The sequence below is a fragment of the Leucoraja erinacea genome, unplaced genomic scaffold (assembly GCF_028641065.1).
Source record: "Leucoraja erinacea ecotype New England unplaced genomic scaffold, Leri_hhj_1 Leri_663S, whole genome shotgun sequence".
Classification (NCBI taxonomy): domain Eukaryota; kingdom Metazoa; phylum Chordata; class Chondrichthyes; order Rajiformes; family Rajidae; genus Leucoraja; species Leucoraja erinaceus.
This window is the reverse complement of record NW_026576579.1, coordinates 60,245-75,315: the sequence shown is the minus strand read 5'-3', so window position 1 is coordinate 75,315 and position 15,071 is coordinate 60,245. Positions and strand designations below refer to the sequence as shown.

The 15,071-nt window shown below is 52.2% G+C and overlaps 1 long non-coding RNA gene across 1 annotated transcript; it reads left to right on the top strand.

The window, feature by feature from the left end:
- Positions 1-8,862: 8,862 nt before the first annotated feature.
- LOC129694431 (uncharacterized) lies at positions 8,863-14,146 on the top strand. Its single transcript, XR_008723002.1, has 2 exons — positions 8,863-9,390; positions 13,733-14,146. It is a non-coding gene; the product is annotated as an uncharacterized LOC129694431 (long non-coding RNA).
- The last annotated feature ends 925 nt before the right edge of the window (positions 14,147-15,071 follow it).

Here is a 15,071-nt window from a genome sequence, read left to right as displayed (position 1 = left end):
GAGAGAGAAAGAGAGGGGAGAGAGAGAAGGGAGAGGAGGGAGGGCGAGAGAGAGGGGAGAGAGAGAAGGGAGAGGAGGGGGGGAGGGAGAGAGGGGAGAGAGATAGAGGGGGGGGTGAGAGAGAGGGGGGGGGGTGTAGGGAGGGGGAGAGAGAAGGATGGAGGTGGGAGAAGAGTATGGGGGAGAGAGGAGATAGAGAGGGGAGAGAGATAGAGAGGGGGGGTGAGATAGAGGGGGAGAGAGGGAGTATGGGGGGAGAGAGAGATAGAGGGGGGGGGGAGATGGGGAGAGAGGGATGGGGGGAGAGAGGTGGGAGAGAGATACACACAAACACACACACACACACACACACACACACACACACACACACACACACACACACACACTTACTTACTCGACGACAAACACGGGCAAATGTATTGTATTGCTGTCTAACATCAATAGTTTAATTCATTTAGAGTATTGGCGCTGCCTCGTCAAAGCCCCTTCCTCATCCCCCCCCCCCCCCCCCCACAGTTTCGGCCCTCCCCTCTCCTACTACCCCACCCCCCACCCCCCCCCCCCCCCCCCCCTCCCCTCTCGCACTGCTCTTCAATGCTGGTACACCAGTCATCGAAAGTAGGCATGCAGGTGCAGCAGGCAGTGAAGAAAGCGAATGGTATGTTAGCATTCATAGCAAAAGGATTTGAGTCTAGGAGCAGGGAGGTTCTACTGCAGTTGTACAGGGTCTTGGTGGACCACACCTGGAGTATTGCGTACAGTTTTGGTCTCCTAATCTGAGGAAAGACATTCTTGCCATAGAGGGAGTACAGAGAAGGTTCACCAGACTGATTCCTGGGATGGCAGGACTTTCATATGAAGAAAGACTGGATAGACTCGGCTTGTACTCGTTAGAATTTAGAAGATTGAGGGGGGATCTTATAGAAACTTACAAAAATTCTTAAGGGGTTGGACAGGCTAGATGCAGGAAGATTGTTCCCGATGTTGGGGAAGTCCAGGACAAGGGGTCACAGCTTAAGGATAAGGGGGAAATCCATTAGGACCGAGATGAGAAAAACATTTTTCGCACACAGAGAGTGTGGTGAATCTGTGGAACTCTCTGCCACAGAAGGTAGTTGAGGCCACACAGTTCATTGGCTATATTTAAGAGGGAGTTAGATGTGGCCCTTGTGGCTAAAGGGATCAGGGGGTATGGAGAGAAGGCAGGGATGGGATACTGAGTTGGATGATCAGCCATGATTATATTGAATGGCGGTGCAGGCTCGAAGGGCCGAATGGCCTCTACTCCTGCACCTATTTTCTATGTATCTATGGTGGCTTAGACCAGCCTGGCTCCCCCCTGCCTCTGTGCTGTAGCTGGGCAGGTCTGTCACTACAGAGACTCTGTGAGTGAGGCAGATTGACAGTGGAAGGAAGGTTCTGCCTGCCAGCATGTACATATAACATATAACCATATAACAATTACAGCACGGAAACAGGCCATCTCGGCCCTACAAGTCCGTGCCGAACAAATTTTTTTTCCCCCTTTGTCCCACCTGCCTGCACTCATACCATAACCCTCCATTCCCTTCTCATCCATATGCCTATCCAATTTAGTTTTAAATGATACCAATGAACCTGCCTCCACCACTTCCACTGGAAGCTCATTCCACACAGCTACCACTCTCTGAGTAAAGAAGTTCCCCCTCATGTTACCCCTAAACTTCTGTCCCTTAATTCTGAAGTCATGTCCTCTTGTTTGAATCGTCCCTATTCTCAAAGGAAAAAGCTTGTCCACATCAACTCTGTCTATCCCTCTCATCATTTTAAAGACCTCTATCAAGTCCCCCCTCAACCTTCTGCGCTCCAGAGAATAAAGACCTAACTTATTCAACCTATCTCTGTAACTTAGTTGTTGAAACCCGGGCAACATTCTAGTAAATCTCCTCTGTATTCTCTCTATTTTGTTTGTACATTGAACATTGTACATTGAAGGAGGAACATGCCCACACTCGATTCACCAGTGCGATATGTAAACTAGGGGTAAAAGTGGTGTGGTGATCGCAAACAGAAACCTCCACTCTGCTCTGGACAACAAAAACACATATGCCAGGCTGTTATTCATCGATTACAGCTCGGCATTCAACACATTCATCCCCTCCAAGCTGGTGACCAAACTCGCAGAACTGGGTCTCTGTGCATCCCTCTGCAACTGGATCCTCCACTTCCTCATCCACAGACCACAGTCTGTTCGTATTGGTGGAAATGTGTCAGCCTCGATAACAATCAGCACGGGAGCACCTCAAGGCTGCGTGCTCACCCCCCTGCTGTACTCACTCTATACCCATGACTGCGTAACCGGTCACAGTGCGAACTCCATCATCAAGTTCGCTGACGACACCACTGTTGTGGGGCGTATCACTGATGGGGACGAGTCAGAGTATAGAAGGGAGATCGAGCAACTGTCCATATGGTGCCAGCGCAATAACCTGGCCCTCAACACCAGCAAAACCAAGGAACTGATTGTGGATTTGGAAGGAGTAGGAGGGGGACCCACAGCCCCATTTATATCAACGGGTCGATGGTTGAAAGGGTCAAGAGCTTCAAATCCTGGGCGTGCACATCTCTGAAGATCTTTCCTGGTCCGAGAACACTAACGCAATTATCAAAAAACCTCATCAGCGCCTCTACTTCCTGAGAAGATTACGGAGAGTCGGTTTGTCAAGGAAGACTCTCTCTAACTTCTACAGGTGCATAGTAGAGAGCATGCTGCCCGGTTGCATCGTGGCTTGGTTCGGCAATTTGAGCGCCCTGGAGAGGAAAAGACTACAAAAAGTAGTAAACACTGCCCAGTCCATCATCGGCTCTGATCTTCCTTCCATCGAGGGGATCTATCCTCAAAAAGGCTGGCAGTATCATCAAAGACTCACACCATCCTGACCACACACTCATCTCCCTGCTACCTTCAGGTAGAAGGTACAGGAGCCTGAAGACTGCAACGCCCAGGTTCAGGAATAGCTACTTCCCCACAGCCATCAGGCTATTAAACCTGGCTCGGACAAAACTCTGAACATTAATAACCCATTATCTGTTATTTGCACTTCATCAGTTTAGTTATTCATGTGTGTGTATATATTTATATAATGGTATATGGACACACTGATCTGTTTTGTAGTAAATGCCTACTATGTTCTGTTGTGCTGAAGCAAAGCAAGAATTTCATTGTTCTATACAGGGACACATGACAATAAACTCACTTGAGTTGACTTGACTTGACTTACTTCAAGTAACCCTTGCTCTCTCTCTCTCCATTTCTGACCCACTGCACAGTCCATCACCGGCTTTCACCTCCCCACCGTCGAAGGGGATCTATCGCAGTCGCTGCCTCCAAAAGGCAGCCAACATCATCAAGGACCCCACACCATCCTGGCCACACACTCATCTCACCACTGCCATCGGGAAGAAGGTACAGGAGCCTGAAGACTGCAACGTCCAGGTTCAGGAACAGCTTCTTCCCCACAGCCATCAGGCTATTACGCTCTTGTTGAAGAAGGAACTGTGCAGATGCTGGAAAATCGAAGGTAGACAAAAATGCTGGAGAAACTCAGCGGCTGCAGCAGCATCTATGGAGCGAAGGAAATAGGCAACGTTTCGGGCAGAGACCCTTCTTCAATGAGTAAGCTCTGAGGTCTGAACTGCAAAAGACTATTATTAATTGTTAGGTACACAAAAATGCTGGAGAAACTCAGCGGATGCAGCAGCATCTACGGAGCGAAGGAAATCGGCAAAGTTTCGGGCCGAAACCCTTCTTCATTATTATTATTATAAACCCTTCTACCATTATTATTTGTTATTTGCACTATATTTGTTTATCTTTACATGGAGGCGTGGGTTCGTATCCCACTTCTGACACCATGTAAGATGAGGTCATGTACACACTGTGTCTTTACTACTTTTTATTGATATCACATAACCGTTGCTGCCCTAGCTGTACGTGGTCTGTCACAGGAGCTAGAGAGGGATCAATGGGTGGGGAGGTTGCAATTATACTTCTGATATGGGGAGTGGTTAGTAGTGGTGAGGCCACTATATTAAAGGTACATGCACATGTCATCTACAATTTATTGAACTTTTTCTTTTTTGTTCCCCCGTTATATACAATGTTTACATGTTCACTCTTTCTGTTGTGTTGCAGCAAGTAAGAATTTCATTGGCCCGTTCGGGACATGTGACACTAAAACACTGTGTTTAAGAAGGAACTGTGCAGATGCTGGAAAATCGAAGGTAGACAAAAATGCTGGAGAAACTCAGCGGGTGCAGCAGCATCTGTGGAGTGAAGGAAATAGATGCTGCTGCACCCGCTGAGTTTCTTCAGCATTTTTGTGTACTAACAATAAAACACCCTTGACTCTTGCTCCCTCCCCCATCCTAGTCTCCAATCAGTCTGACTGTCCTCCAGATTATATTTTATATGTGTGTGCTTCGTTAAGTGTAACCTTCCCCTCGGTAACAATGATCTATTTTTTCCTCATCCCCTTTGATGTCTCCTTTTCACACCTGTCTCTGTGCCCTCCCCTGTTCTTGCAAAGCAGATTTCACTGTCCTATCTGGGACACAGGACAATAAACTCTCTTGAATCTTGAGTCTTGTTGCCACAGGCCATCTTACAAGCCAACCAACCTCGCTCAGTCTGAAGTACTTTGATTGTAATCATGTCACAGTCAGGATAGCACGCTATGAAGGCTTTCTTTCTCCTCTACCTCGACACACCTGCCGATAAACTCAACTCAACCACGTGCAGGAAGGTGAAGAAGGGTCTCGACACAAAACGTCACCCATTCCCCTCTCTCCAGAGACGCTGCCCGTCCCGCTGAGTTACTCCAGCTTTGTGTGTATATCTTCAGTTTAAACCAGCATCTGCAGTTCCTTCCTGCACGTAGGGAGGTGCGTGTGATAAGAAAAAGAGGGTGAAGAGGTGAGGATGGGGGTAGGGGTGATGGTGAGGGGGTGGAGGATGAGGGTGTGGGTGATGGTGAGGGGGTGGGGGGGTTGGTGTGGAGGGGAGGGTGATGTTGAGGGGGGGTGGAGGGTGAGGGGGTGGAGGGGTGGAGGGTGTGTGGGAGGTGGGTGGAGGGGGGTGAGGGGGGGGGGGGTGAGGGGGGGGAGGGGGTGAGGGGGTGGAGGGTGAGTGGGGTGGGGGTGGAGGGGTGTTGGTGGGTTGCCATGGGGGTGGGGGGGTGAGGGTGAGGGTTTTGGGTGGGGGGTGAGGGGGGAGGGTGAGGGTGGGGTGGGGGGGGGTGAGGGTGAGGAGGGTGAGGGGGTGGAGGATGAGGGGGGTGGTGAGGGTGAGGGTGAGGGTGGAGGGGGGGGTTGGGGTTGTGGGGGGGGGGGGGCGGGGGGGTTGAGGGTGGGGGTGAGGTGAGGGGTGAGGTGAAGGTAAAGACCACCCAGCCAGTGAGGGGGGGGTGAGGAGGGGGTGGGAGTGAGGGAGGGGTGGTGGATGTGAGGGGGTGGGAGGGGGGGGAGTGAGGGTGGGAGGGGAGGGGTGAAGACAAAGGGTGAGGGGGAAGGAGGGGGGGTGAGGGTTGGGGGTGGAAGGTGAGGGTGTGGTGGTGAGGGGGGGGTGAGGCTGTGTGGGGGGTTGAGGGTTTGGGGGGGGGGGTGAGGGTGGAGCCACCACAGAGAGGCTGTGTGAGGGGGGGGGGTTGAGGGGGGGGGGGTGGGGGTGAGGGTGGGGGTAGGGGGACCACCAGGCCAGTGAAGGGGGGATAGGGGGGAGGTGGGTGTGAGGTGAGGGTGGGGGGTTGAGGGTTTGTGGTAAAGACCACCAGCCAGTGACCAGCCAGAGGGGGGTGGGGGGGGGGGGGGGTAAACACCAGCCAGTGAGGGGTTGGGGGATAGGGGGGGATGGGGAGGGGGTGGTGAGCAAAGATCCTAGAGGAGCTCCTCTAGGGATCTTGGAGGGTGAGGGTGGGGGTTGAAGACCACCAGCAAAGTGAAGGGGGTGTGGTGGATGGGGGGGGTGGGTGGAGGGGAGGGAGAGAGGAGGGTGGGGGCAGTGAGGGGGGGAAGTAGAGTGAGGGTGAGGGTGGGGTGGAGGGGGTGAGGGGGGTGTAACTCCAACACAAGCTGCAGCCGCTGCTCGGCCACCCGCTCTCGACTTGGCGCCAGATTTGTTGCAATGTAGGCGGGGAGGGGGAGGGGCCACCGACCCACCGCTACAATGCCGGGAAGCGAGAGGTGCCGATCACTCCCTCTCCCTCCTCCCCCCTCTCCCCTCCCCACCTCCTCCCCCCCACCTTCCTCTTTCCCGGCTCCTCCCTCCTTCCTCCTCCCCACCCGGTCCATCACCCCCACCCCTCCTCTCCATCCTATCCCCCCCCACTCCCTCTCCCCTCTCTCCTTCTCTTCCCTCTGCCTCTCCCTCCCCCTCTCCCTCTTTCCCTCCCCCTTGCTCCTTCTCCCCACCTACTCTCCCCTCACGACCCTACTCCTCCTCCCCCTCTCCTGGCCCTCCCCCCTTCCTCCACTCCTCCCACTCCTCTATACTCCCCCTCTCCCTCTCACTCCCCTCCCTCTCTCTACTCTCTCCTCCCCTTTCCCTCTCCCCCCTCCCCCTCCTCCCCCCCCTCCTCCTCTCTCCCTCCCTCTCTTCCTTCCTCCCCTCTTTCCTTCCCCCTTTCCCCCCCCCCCCTCTTCCCTATCTCTTTCCTTCCCTCTTCCTCTTCTCTCCCCTCTCTCCTCCTCCCCTCACTCCCCTTCACCCTCCCCCCTGACTCCTCACTCCCCCTTTCTTCCCTCCTCCTTCTCCCCCCTCCCTCCCCCTCTCCCCCTCTCTCTCTCCATCTCCATATTTCTAAATCCTCTCTTCATTCCTCCCCCTATCCCTCTCCGTATCTCTCTCCATCTCTCTCTCCCCATCTCCCCGTCACTCCCTCTCCCCTCTCTCTCTCTCTCTCTTCCTCCCTCTCTCCCTCATTTTCCCTCCTTCTCTCCCTCTCTCTCCCACTCTCCCTCTCCCTCCCTCCCTCTCTCTCCCTCCCTCCCTCTCTCGCTTCCTCCCTCCTGCCCCCCCTCTCTTACCCCCATCCCCTTCCGTCCAACTCCCCTCACTCTCCCTTCACTCTACCCCCCGACTCCTTTCTTCCCTCCTTGCCCCCCCTCTCTCTCTCTCTCCCCTACTCTCCCCTCCCCTCCCCCCTGAACCCCCCCTTTTCCCTGTTCTCTAATCCTACTACCGAATCCCCTGTTTCCCTCGCCCCAACATCCCTCCCCTTCCCCCCTGCCCTGCCCGCCCCACCCACCTATCCGTCTGACCTCCTCCACCCCTGCCCCCCTTCTGCCCCAACCTCCCCCCATTCCCTCGCTTTGCAGCCCCCTCCCCTCACCCTCAGTGCCCCCTTTCGCCACCAGCCCCCCTCGCTCTGCCCACGCTCACTCCCCCCCACCCTTCACCCCTGCCCCCTCTGTCTCCTTCTTGCATGTGGCGTCCACAGCCTAAAGTTGTAGGACAACTTGTTTAAGAAGGAACTGTGCAGATGCTGGAGAATCGAAGGTACACAAAAATGCTGGAGAAACTCAGCGGGTGCAGCAGCATCTATGGGGAGGAGAACTTCTTCAAAGTAGGCACACCTTGAGGAGATGGAGTGGAGTAGACAAAGTGTTTGAGAAGGAACTGCAGATGCTGGAAAATCAGGAGGAGAACTTCTTCAAAGGAGAAGGCCTTTGAAGAAAGGTTTCGGCCCAAAACGTTGCCTATTTCCTTCGCTCCATAGATGCTGCTGCACCCGCTGAGTTTCTCCAGCATTTTTGTGTACCTTTGTTCTATAGGGTGATTTCACCAAATGTCAAATGAGCGTAGATCCCCCCTCACGTGACCGAAAATTTTAACTGGAGGGCATATGTCACTTCGGTACATGTTAGTGAATGGGGAAACACGCACTTTCCCACCCGTTACAAACATGGAAAACGGCCGATTTTTGAGCTGAAATTTTCTGTGCTAGTCGGGGTGACCGTGAAGCACAGCGACCTAAATTTTCAGGCAAAAGCAAAGATAGAAAGTGAGGTAATTACAAGAGGGAACTGAAGGTGGAAAAACAGCGGAAGTGAACAGCAAACTGTTCAGGAACTGAATCGGGAATTATCGCGTTTGCTCGCTGAATTTCATCAAAAGTAAGGCATTATCAACTTACTTTTGATGAAATTCAGCGAGCAAACGCGATAATTCCCGATATTGTGGATCTTTAAATCACCACGGCAAATGTCCGCTGTTCACTTCCGCTGTTTTCCACCTTCAGTTCCCTCTTGTAATTACCTTGCTTTCTATCTTTGTTTTTGCCTGAAAATTTAGGTCGCTGTGCTTCACGATCACCCCGACTAGCACAGAAAACTTCAGCTCATAAATCGGCCGTTTTCCATGTTTTTAACGGGTGGGAAAGTGCGTGTTTCCCCATTCACTAACATGTACCGAAGTGACATATGTCCTCCAGTTAAAATTTTCGGTCACGTGAGGGGGGGATCTACGCTCATTTGAAATTTGGTGAAATCACCCTATTTGATTCTTCACGCCAGGGTGATTGCATTAGTCGAAACAGGGCGGACCATGTGATGGTTGCAATCTGCCCCCCCCCCCCCCCCCCCCCCCCTCTGTCCGAACCAACTCTGTTCCCTCACACTCCGCGTCCCCGCCACACAACCCCCCCCCCCCCCCCACGCGCCCCTCGGTTAAGAGGGGCCATAGAGGGAGTGCAGAGACGGTTCACCAGACTGATTCCTGGGATGTCAGGACTGTCTTATGAAGAAAGACTGGATAGACTTGGTTTATACTCTCTAGAATTTAGAAGATTGAGAGGGGATCTTATAGAAACTTACAAAAATTCTTAAGGGGTTGGACAGGCTAGATGCAGGAAGATTGTTCCCCGATGTTGGGGAAGTCCAGGACAAGGGGTCACAGCTTAAGGATAAGGGGGAAATCCTTTAAAACCGAGATGAGAAGAACTTTTTTCACGCAGAGAGTGGTGAATCTCTGGAACTCTCTGCCACGGAGGGTAGTTGAGGCCACACAGTTCATTGGCTATATTTAAGAGGGAGTTAGATGTGGCCCTTGTGGCTAAGGGGATCAGGGGGTATGGAGAGAAGGCAGGTACGGGATACTGAGTTGGATGATCAGCCATGATCATGTTGAATGGCGGTGCAGGCTCGAAGGGCCGAATGGTCTACTCCTGCACCTAATTTCTATGTTTCTATGTTTTCTGGGCCCTGACCCCTGCCCTCCACTCACCTGTGCCCTTGCCCTCGACAGAGCTTGCCGAGGCGGTCGAGGAGTTGAACGGTGAGCTGGCCAGGTTTCAGGAGAACCTGCGGAAGGTCACGGATCTCCAGGGCACCATCCTCCGAGTCAATAAGCTGATGGTAAGGTGGGGCGGGGGACGAGGTGGAGGGGTAGACCCAGTCCCGCTAGAGTGGAACGGCCCCCCGGTGATAAAACACAGCCGTCCTGGTGCTTACACCGAGGCTGAAAGACATATCTTTAATCGGTCTGAGAAAGAACTGCAGATGCTGGATAATCGACAATAGGTGCAGGAGTAGGCCATCTCCGGCCAGCACCGCCATTCAATGTGATCACGGCTGATCATCCCCAATCAGTACCCCGTTCCTGCCTTCTCCCCATATCCCCCTGACTCTGCTATCTTTAACAGCCCTATCTAGCTCTCTCTTGAAAGCATCCAGAGAACCGGCCTCCACCGAGAATTCCACAGACTCACAACTCAGTGTGAGAAAAAGATTCAGATTCAGATTCAGATTCAATTTTAATTGTCATTGTCAGTGTACAGTACAGAGACAACGAAATGCAAAAAAAGTTTCCTCGTCTACGTTCTAAATGCCCTTATTCTTAACTGTGTGTGTGTGTGTGTGTGGCCCCTGGTTCTGGACTCCCCCAACATCGGGAACATGTTTCCTGCCTCAAGCGTGTCCAAGCCCTAAATAATCTTGAGAAACTCAGCGGGTGCAGCAGCATCTATGGAGCGAAGGAAATGGGCAACGTTTGGCAAAATGTTGGCTGAAAACCTGAAGGAAATAGGTAATTTCAGGCCCGAAATCCTGAAGGAAATAGGCAACGTTTCGGGCCGAAACCCAGAAGGGTTTCGGCCCGAAACATTGCCTATTTCCTTCGCTCCATAGATGCTGCTGCACCCGCTGAGTTTCTCCAGCTTTTTTTGTGTACCTTCGATTTTCCAGCATCTGCACAGTTCCTTCTTAAACACCTTAATAATCTTATATGTTTCAATGAGATACCCTCTCATCCTTCTAAACTCCAGTGTACACAAGCCCATCCGCTCCATGCTCTCAGCGTATGCCAGTCCCGCCATCCCGGGAATTAACCTTGTAAACCTACACTGGGCTCCCTCAATAGCAAGAATGTCCTTCCTCAAATTAGGGGACCAAAACTGTACACAATACTCCAGGTGTGGTCCCACTAGGGCCCTGTACAACTGCAGAAGGACCTCTTTGCTCCTATACTTGACTCCTCTTGTTACAAAGGCCGACATGCCATTGGCTTTCTTCACTGCCTGCTGTACCTGCATGCTTACTTTCATTGACTGATGTACAGGATCCCGTTGTACTTCCCCTATTCCCAACTTGACGCCATTTAGATAGTAATCTGCCTTCCTGTTTTTGATAGCAAAGTGGATAAGCTCACATTTATCCACATTAAACTTCATCGAAGGTCGACACAAAATGTTGGAGAAACTCAGCGGGTGAGGCAGCATCTATGGAGAGAAGGAATGGGTGGCGTTTTGGGTTGAAACCGTTCTTCGGACGCTGGGGTGGAAGCTGCCCAAGCGAAATACGAGGTGCTGTTCCTCCAATTTGTGCGCTGGGCCTCACTCTAACAGTGGAGGAGGCCCAGGACAGAAAGGTTAGAGGGTTTACAGTCCAAATGGCCTCTGGGAAGAAACTCCTTCTCAACCTCTCCGTTCTCACAGCATGGCAACGGAGGCGTTTGCCTGACCGTAGCAGCTGGAACAGTCCGTTGCAGGGGTGGAAGGGGTCTCCCATGATCTTATTGGCTCTGGAGTTGCACCTCCTGATGTATAGTTCCTGCAGGGGGGTGAGTGGAGTTCCCATAGTGCGTTCGGCCGAACGCACTACTCTCTGCAGAGCCTTCCTGTCCTGGGCAGAGCAATTCCCAAACCAGATTGTAATATTTCTGGACAAGATGCTCGTGCTCTAGTCTGATGCTACAATGCTGGTGTGAATGAACAGAAGCCAATTAACCTACAAATCTGCACGTCTTTGGGACGTGGGAGGGAACCTGAGCAGCTGGAGAAAGCCGACACAGTCACAGGGAGAACGTACAAAGTCTGTACAGACAGCACCCAAAGTCAGGACTGAGCCCAGTTCTCTTCTGATATAAACTCATATAAAATTATAAAAGGACTGGACAAAGCTAGATGCAGGAAAAATGTTCCCAATGTTGGGCGAGTCCAGAACCAGGGGCCACACACAGTCTTAGAATAAAGGGGAGGCCATTTAAGACTGAGGTGAGAAAAAACTTTTCCACCCAGAGAGTTGTGAATTTGTGGAATTCCCTGCCACAGAGGGCAGTGGAGGCCGATTCACTGGATGGGTTTAGGAGAGAGTTATGCCCCTGTCCCACTTAGGAAACCTGAACGGAAACACCTGGAGACTTTGCGCCCCACCCGAGGTTTCCGTGAGGTTCCCGGAGGTTTTTGTCAGTCTCCCTAGGTTGCTTCCACTACCTGCAACCTCCGGCAACCACCTGCAACCTCCGGGAACCGCACGGAAACCTTGGGTGGGGCGCAAAGTCTCCAGAGGTTTCCGTTCCGGTTTCCTAAGTGGGACAGGGGCATTAGATGGAGCTCTAGGGGCTGGTGGAGTCAGGGGATATGGGGAGAAGGCAGGCATGGGTTATTGATTGGGGAAGATCAGCCATGATCACGGTGAATGGCGGTGCAGGCTCGAAGCGAATGGCCTCCTCCTGCACATATTTTCTATGTTTCTATAACCATATAACAATTACAGCACGGAAACAGGCCATCTCGACCCTTCTAGTCCGTGCCGAACACATAATCTCCCCTAGTCCCATATACCTGCGCTCAGACCATAACCCTCCATTCCCTTCCCATCCATATAACTATCCAATTTATTTTTAAATGATAAAAACGAACTTGCCTCCACCACCTTCACTGGAAGCTCATTCCACACAGCTACCACTCTCTGAGTAAAGAAGTTCCCCCTCATGTTACCCCTAAACTTCAGTCCCTTAATTCTCAAGTCATGTCCCCTTGGTTGAATCTTCCCTACTCTCAGTGGGAAAAACTTTTTCACGTCAACCCTTTCTATCCCTCTCATCATTTTAAAGACCTCTATCAAGTCCCCCCTTTACCTTCTTCGCTCCAAAGAATAAAGCCCCAACTTGTTCAACCTTTCTCTGTAACTTAGTTGCTGAAACCCAGGCAACATTCTAGTAAATCTCCTCTGTACTCTCTCTATTTTGTTGACATCCTTCCTATAACTAGGCGACCAAAATTGTACCCCATACTCCAGAATTGGCCTCAACAATGCCTTGTACAATTTTAACATTACATCCCAACGGAGTGGGAGGGGGAGTTGAAGTGCTGAGTCACCGGGAGGTCAGGTTGGTTATTGTGGACCCAGAGCGGAGGTGTTCAGCGAAACGATCGCCCAACCTCCGCTGGGTCTCACCGTTATAGATCTGCTATATCGATACAGTAAAGTTAGTCCCTGGTGAGATAGGGGTTTACAGTCCGAATGGCCGCTGGGAAGAAACTCCTTCTCATCCTCTCCGTTCTCACATGGTATTGAGAGAGATCGGCTATGATAAGATGAATGACAGAGTACATGCCAAGGCCCAGATGGGCCACTGAATGCGTTTCCCTTCCCCTATCCTGCAGCTGTCCATTTTCTTTCACTTCTTTTATTATTTTTAGTACGTTAAAGTGTTTAGTTGGGGGTCTAATCTTTTATGTGGGAGGTGGTGGGGGGGGAAGGGGGAAACTGCTTTTCAAGTCCCTACCTGGTCGGAGAGGCTGCCTTCCTCCGAGCAGCACCTTCGACCTGTCCTCGCGGCCTACCAGCGGGTCCTGGAGCGACGTTTCCTGAGGGGACCTGGCCGGAGCCTCAGCGCGGCGCTGGAGCGCTATTGCGGAGCGGGCGATGCCTTGTCTGGGTCGCCGCGCTGGAACTCCAGTATGCTGGGACCGCCGATAATAACATCGTGGAGCCGCGGTTCTGTGGAGCGGCCAACTGCGGCGCTGAACTTTACATCTCGGAGCCTGGGATCTCTCGCCGAGATCGCCAGTGTGTGGGGCTCCGTTCGGCGCGGTCTGTTGGCTTGGAAGCCGCGGTCTCCGGTAGGAGGGCGGCCGTTCCTGGCACCCCAAGCCGCTGAGGGTTCTCCCGACGTTGGAGTACCATCACCCGGCGAGAACGGCCGGGAACATCGGGCCCCCGTAACGGCGACTGTGGAGGCCTCAATAGGCCCGATTTTGGGTGGACAAGAGGATGGGGACTGGACTTTGTGCCTTCCCCCACAGTGGGAACCATTGTGGGGGGATGTTTTTATGTTCTAATGTTAAAGTTCTTGAATGCTATGTTGTATTTTTATTAGTGTGCTGCAGGAACATCTGAATTGCCCCTCGGGGACAAATAAAGTGTTTTGTATTGTATTGTATTGTAGACTCACCATTTTGTTCCGTTTTTGCAGTGTTTCTGGATGGAGAATACACAGGAGTTAATAAAACACCGCAGGATGAGGCATCAACCGCTCCCAAACCTGAATCCGTGATGCCATGGCTCTCTCCTGTCTACCAGCTGGGCCCGGCTGAAGCAAGGAACTCTTTCCCTTCGTTCCCCGATGCCGTTTTCCGAACCTTCGGATTCTCTGATGGGGGGGGGGGGGGGGTCTCCGTCCGTCCCCCCGAGCCGCGAACTGTACGACTTCGCCCCTGGACCCCTCTCCGCAGAAACCCATCGTCGGGATCCAGGGAAAGATGATGCAGCCCGTGGGCCTTCAAACAATCACATCAGGCATGTAGGCATCCCTTTAACCTGGTGCCGTGTGTCGTATCTGTGATCACTCTTCCTTAAATAAATGGGGCAATATCTCTGTCTGACTGCAGTATTTGTATGGGTGACTGCAATTGAGTGGGTAAGGTGGGGGGGGGGGGGGGGGGGGACTGATTGGGGATGATCAGAGCTAGATAGATCTCTTAAAGATAGCGGAGTCAGGGGATATGGGGAGAAGGCAGGAACGGGGTACTGATTGGGGATGATCAGCCACGATCACATTGAATGGCGGTGCACCGCCGTTCAATGTGATCATGGCTGATTTAATCTGGGTGTAAAAAATATATATTCCTGCACATATATTCCTGCACATATATATTCCTGCCTCCTGCACCTATTTTGAAACATATAAGATTGTTAATGGTTTGGACACGCTGGAGGCAGGAAACATGTTCTCGATGTTAGGGAATGAAGGAAACATGTTCCCGATGAAGGATAGGAGTCCACACCCAGGGGCCACAGTTTAAGAATGAGAGGCAAGTCATTTAGAACGGAGACGAGGAAACGCTTTTTCACCCAGAGAGTTGCGAGTCTGTGGAATTCTCTGCCTCAGAGGGCGGTGGAGGCCGGTTCTCTGGAGAGAATTCTTTCAAGAGAGCTAGATAGGGCTCTTAAAGATAGTGAGAGAGAGTCAGGGGATATGGGGGAGAAGGCAGGAACGGGGTACTGATTGGGGAATGATCACAGTGAATGGCGGTGCTGGTTCGAAGGGCCGAATGGCCTCCTCCCACACCTATTGTCTGTGTATGATGAGGATTTGTTACTAACACCTATGAGAGAGATGCGAGTGCTACCAAACTTCTGAATTCACTGGTACACAAAAATGCTGGAGAAACTCGGCGGGTGCAGCAGCATCTATGGAGCGAAGGAAATAGGTAACGTTTCGAGCCGAAACCCTTCTTCAGACTGATGGGGGGGTGGCGGGGAGAAGAAAGGAAAAAGGAGGAGGAGGAGCCCGAGGGCTGAGGGATGGGAGG